The sequence below is a fragment of the Callospermophilus lateralis genome, unplaced genomic scaffold, assembly GCF_048772815.1.
Source record: "Callospermophilus lateralis isolate mCalLat2 unplaced genomic scaffold, mCalLat2.hap1 Scaffold_121, whole genome shotgun sequence".
NCBI classification, from domain to species: domain Eukaryota; kingdom Metazoa; phylum Chordata; class Mammalia; order Rodentia; family Sciuridae; genus Callospermophilus; species Callospermophilus lateralis.
The window spans coordinates 4,071,836-4,077,835 of NW_027512399.1; the positions used below are offsets into that span (position 1 = coordinate 4,071,836).

General features: G+C 57.6%; 1 pseudogene; it reads left to right on the plus strand.

Annotated features, from left to right (window-relative positions):
- LOC143388629 (ephexin-1-like) overlaps positions 1 to 5,700 on the plus strand; it is a 58,645-nt pseudogene extending 52,945 nt beyond the window's left edge.
- The last annotated feature ends 300 nt before the right edge of the window (positions 5,701 to 6,000 follow it).

Genomic DNA, 6,000 nt, shown 5'->3' on the forward strand with positions numbered 1-6,000 from the left:
GAGTCTTGGCTTGGGAAGAGCCAGCCAGGTGGCCATCCGGAGGAAGGGGCATTCTATGTAGAAGGGACTGGATGGACAAAGGCCCTGGGGCATCAGGGTTCACAGGAACAAGGTGGGAGTGAGTTTGTCAGAGGCAGACTCTGGGCCTGGGGCTCCATCCTGTGTGGTCTTCACTTGACCTAAGGGTGCTTTTCCGGGCTCACTGTGGCAGCTGCAGAGGAAGGACCGGAGGGACAGTGACTCAGTGAGCTGAAATCAGTGTCAAAGGAAGGAGGACAGACCAGGAGAGACTCCCAGGCTTTTAGCATGAGCAGCCTGGTGCCCTCAGGGAAGTCAGGAATGGAGGAGCCAGGGCTGGGCTGGAGCCAGTGGGGTTGGCCGTGACCTTGAGCAGCTGAGGAGCCACTTCCAGTTAGAGGGAGAGGTCAGTATTTAGTAGAAGAGGCCACCCAGGAGGGAGAGAAGGGGCAGACAGGCCCTGGGACAGAGCCCTACCTGCCTGAGAGGGAGCAACTAGTAGAGAGGGAGGAACCAAGAGAGGTGTAGCCACAGACCCTGCAGGGGACAGGCCAGAGGGGTGGGGGCAGCCCAGCTGCCCCACCAGGACAGCAGCTGGCTGGTGTGTCCAGTCAGGTCCTGAGCCTCAGGAAGCCACTGGCCGTGGGCAGTGAAGGGCCGTGTGAGTCTCACGGGGGCCCCAGATGATGTCCTGGAGCCACAGCTGTGGAAGTCAGGGTCAGGCGGGAGGGGGACACCAAGGGGCAGCTGACTCAGAAACAGAGGGGAGGAGGCTGGGAGGAGGTCTCAGAAGCACAGGAAGTAGCATCAAAGAGGTAGCGGCTGAGGGAACCCACGAGGCTATGGAATAAAGGAGGGACGAATCGAATGTTTTTAACTGAGAAAAACTGAAACAGTTTCTAGGGATGCAGAATAAACAGCTTTGACATGTTGTGGAGATGAACATAATGGATATATAAAGACCTTGATTTATGTGGGATGAAAACCAGTGTCAGATTGAAACCCACCTGCGTGGTGGTGTAGGAGAGCAGGGGTAAATGTGGGGCCCTAGGGAAGGACTCGGAGGAAGTGTGTTTGGGGATGAGGTCCACCTGGAAATGCACGTGGGTACTAGGGTACCCAGGGACATGCTGAGATAAGCACACGGCAGGCCATGGGGCTGACACTGTCCTCCATTTGAGGCCACCAATGTGACCTGTTTGAAAGGAACTTTTGCTCTAATGAGACAGCTGAGCAGCACTGGCCAGTAGGGACAGTTAATGACAGGGTTTGTGACTGGCCTTGCATGGTGAGGAAGGAGCAGAAGGTACCTGGGGAAGCTCGCAGGTCTTTGGCTTGACTACTGGGAGAGGACGGCAGGCAGGGGTGGAGGAGAGAGCTGGGACCAAAGCCGGGGCAGCTGGGGACATTAGGTACAGCCATGGTGCATGACAGCCAGGAGGACCGGGAGATGGAGCCCAGACACCCAGACCTCACAGGACAAAAGCAGACCTCACCAGGCACCCACACCATGGGTACCTGAGCACAAAGTTTTGTTAATTGAAGAAAATGGAACAATTGGAGAAAAGACAATTGTTTATTGATGGGGCCAAATTTCAGGAAGCCTCAGGACCAGGCTCCCAGCAGTAGCTGAGGGAGGGAGGGGAACCGCAGGCCCCCCCAAGGCCCTTGGCCCCTGTCCAGGACAGGGGATGGACTGGGCTGTGCTCATCCTACTCTGGCAAGCCTTAGGATGGGGAGCCTCAACCCTTGGTGTGTCAGATGGAGGGCTGTGTGTGTGTCACGGTCACAGCTCCTGGGCTGGCTTGGCGGGAAGGGTAACGCAGCCTGTCCCCACTGGCAGAAAATTCTGAAGAGGGTGGAAGAGACTGCCCTGGAGTGTGAAGGGACTGCCCTGGAGGCCCACAGGGAGCTGTAAATGGTGAGTCCCTCCTGCATGCACGTGGGCCAGCCGGCCACTTGCCCCACATGGGCCACCCTCCCGCCAGCCCCCTCATCTCTTTAGACCAGGCCTTCGTTTAATTTTTACTTTTACCATCAAGAAAAGTCACCAGAGCTAAAAAGGTGCCCAACGGTGCTTGAGCAGACCTTCCTGCCCTTGAGACCCCCTCAGCACCCTCCTCTACTAATTTGTTCATGGTGGATGTTGGGGCAGCCACAGGGCACTTGGGGACACTCTTCCCCATCATGGAACTCTGCCACCATCACAGGCCCAGGCCTCCATCAGCTGTCTGGTGTTGCTCATGGCAAGTGTCTGGGGCCCATACAGACCCTAAGCTTGTCTTTGCCTCTCTCCTCAAGTCACAAATGATCTCGCTCCCTCCTATGGCTGTGTGGAGGCTGTTCCTGTTCTTCCTGTCCACTGGCAAGCTCTTTGTCCCAGCCCTGTCCCTCCACCCCCCTTCCCCATCCCTCAAGACTCACCCCCGCACGTGTCTCCTGGGAGGATTCACTGGCCCTGCTGAGAGCGCTGGGCTTTCCCTGTGGCTGAGTGGAGGGCCCTCTCCTGATCCTCAGAGAGGCAGAGGACTCCCAGAAGTGTCCGGCAGGCAGGACTTGGGAGGGGTGAGCAGCTCTGTCTGCATCCTTGAATGCTCCCGGGCTCTGCCCTATGTGCCAAGCGGCTGCATCACTGCAGCTGAGAGTCAGTTGGGGCTGCTGTGTGGGATGTCTCCGCTGGGCTCTTGACTGCCATGATGGTGAACAGTGGGGTACAGGAAGTCCTTTCCACTCTGTTACCGAGGGGCAGAACTTCGTGAAAGGAGTCCACCTTCAATGGACGAGTGGCATGGTTCTGTGCTAGTCAGGAGGCCAGCGCTTCTTAGCTCAAGGCAGTCGTTTCCCTGTTTGGGCTGCTGCCATGTCCTTCACCCAGGCAGGGGTCACAGAAATTCGCTGGCAGTTGTTCCCTTTATCATTGGCAAGGACAGTTCTCCTCCTGATCCTCACAGGGCAAAGCTGTAGCCACCACGGGGCCGGCCAGGGGGTTCAGCAACCTGCCAGCTGGGCAGCACCTGTCAGAGCCCCTGCCTGCCCAAGACAGAGCCTCCTGTGCCCCCGTGCCAGCCCCACTGGAGCAGCCAAGCTGGGCTGCAGGAGGCAAGTCCTGTCAAAGGCCACATGCCCCTGAGGGTCTCCCTGTGGTCATCGGGGAGCCAGGGGATGCTTCCAAATAGATTCGTTTCTACTTTCATTTACCTTTTGCTTTTAATGAAGGGTATACTCTGTTTCTCACCGCTCATTTTTTTAAAATAAAGGGTTTTTTTCTAATTTATAAAAGTAATTGATGCTCAACACAAGAAAATTAAGAAGATTCTCATAAGCAAAAAGAAGAGAGCGAAGGTGCCTGGCCATCTTGTACCCAACTTCCAGCAGGCTGCCAGGCCTCCATACAGACCCTGTGCATGCAGGTGCACACAAACTTTCTTTGCCAAAGGGGGTTAGTTCCTACACTCCCATCCAATTTGGTACATGCAGAGTTCACGGCCTTGGTTGTGGTTCCATGGGACTGTCACGTGGGTGTTCTGTCATCATACCAGTCAGTCCCACGTGATGGACGGGTCTCATGCTCAGGGACCCCCCACAGGCACAGACATCACCTGCCGCTGCCCTGGCCTGTGAGCCAGCACAGAGCTTAGTTTCTTCAGAACGAGGCCCTGAGGTCCTGGTGGTGTCGCAGCCCCAGCCTCTTACTGGGGAGCCAAGGAGTCACATGTGCACCCTCCATGGGCAAGAGGCCAACCCGGTGCCTCGCAGTACATCTTCCAGCCTGGCTGACACTGTGCCTCATTGGGAAGTATCCTCTGGGAACAAGGCACTGAAGGCCACCAGACTCTCAGGTTTTCACCTAGAGAAAGGAGTGTGGCTGGGACGTTGGGTGGGCTGGCCTGAGGCAGCGTCTCCTGTCCCAGGTGGTGAAGGCATGCAACGAGGGCGTCAGGAAAATGAGCCGCACAGAGCAGATGATCAGCATCCAGAAGAAGATGGAGTTCAAGATCAAGGTGAGCCTGGGGTGGAAGTCAGCCTGCACCGCACCTGTGCATCCCACCTGTGTGCCCAGACTTGCCCCCGCCTGGGCCACCTCCCCGGCCCTGCTGAATCCTGTGCTCATGCCCAAGCCCGTCCTCCAAACTTGCCTTCTGAGAGCGAGTGCCTGGCCCCAGCACTGCCTGCTGGCTCGAGGCCCACTCTTAACTACTCACCGTGAGACCTTGAGCTGGTCAGTTTATGGTGACAGGGACTACTCTAGGATTCTCATGTCTGAGAATTTTCAGGTTATCAACCTTCTCCCCAAACTTTACATAAAACTTTGGCTGTTACTAAAGCCCTGAGGGCCCCTGGGGCCTGCGTTTCTGGTGACAGGCACCCAGCACACAGCGCCCACCAAGGGCCCCAGAGATGGACCTGCTGTTTTCTGGGATGATGGCCGGTGCCCCACTGCCACCTGTTCTGCACAGCCAGGGCCAGCACCAGCCCCTGCAGGCCAGGCTTCTGCTCTTTGGTAACTCTCTTTGCTCTTCCTGTGAACATGGATATCCCGACTCTGCACCAAACAGGCTGAGCCTAGTGAGATGCTGATCACACACATGGCGCACACACTTGTTCACACACAGTATACACATGGCAGCACACACATGCTCACACACAGTATACACATGGCAGCACACACATGCTCACACATGCAGTATACAGATGGCAGTGCACATGCATGTGCGATACACACACAGTAGTACACACACATTTAAGAAACACACAGCACACACATCAACACAGGCACAAACACATGCCCTAAAGCCTATGTGTGGGCACAGAACACATGTGCACACACAGAAGCCACACACGGGTTGAAGCACACATGCACACAGGTGAAGCACACTTGCACAAGGGGCGCGCATTCACATACATTCACACCGCTGCTGTTTCCCTGTGCCTGGCCAAGCCCAGCCGCCCTCCACCGTCACACCAGTGTCACTCGGTCAGTTTGCTTGGGGCTGGGGTGGGCAGGAGGGTCCAGGCCCTGACCCTGCCACCCCTCCTAGTCAGTGCCCATCATCTCGCACTCCCGCTGGCTGCTGAAGCAGGGCCAGCTGCAGCAGATGTCAGGCCCCAAGACCTCCCGCACCCTGCGGACCAAGAAGCTCTTCTGAGAGATTTACCACTTCCTCTTCAATGACCTGCTGGTGATCTGCCGCCAGATTCCCGGGTGAGCCGATGGGATGGCATGAGCCCAGGTCTGACCATGGCCCCAGGAGCTGGGCAGGTGGAGGACAGAGCTTGGGTTTGGGATCAGGTTTGGAGGTCCAATGCTGTTGTCCAGAAGCCTCGATTTCCCCTGCCGTGAGGTGGGTTCTGCTCCCGTTAGTGTCTGGCACCCAGAAGCGCTCAGCCACTGCCTGCCCCACACCCTGGCCAGAAGGCTCCTGGGGGACAGGGGTGCAAGGGCTGGCAGGGGGCTGAGGAGGCTGGGCTGGGCTGTGCTGCCTGTCCTGCCGGACTGACACACCCACCTGCTCCCTTGGTCTCCAGAGATAAGTACCAGGTATTCGACTCGGCCTCCCGCGGCCTGCTGCGAGTGGAGGAGCTGGAGGACCAGGGCCAGACGCTGGCCAATGTGTTCATCCTGCGACTGATGGAGAACGTGGATGACCACGAGGCCACCTACATGCTGAAGGCATCTTCTCAGTGAGTGCCCTGCGAATGCCCCACTCTGTGACACCCCTGCGGCCCCTCCCAGCCACCCTGCTAGGAGGCCTGGCCTCCTCTGCCACAGGCCTGCTCCCAGGTGGAATGAGACTCCACACCTGTGGGAGGCCAGCCCTCAGGGAGGGTCTGCCCCAGGGCCACAGCTTCGGGTGTGACAGGCACCCAGCACACAGCGCCCACCAAGGGCCCCAGAGATGGACCTGCAGCTCAGTGTGCAGGTGTGTTCCCTCGGGGCTTCACACTCAGGCCAGCCTGAGAACTGGGTGGATGACCAGGGGA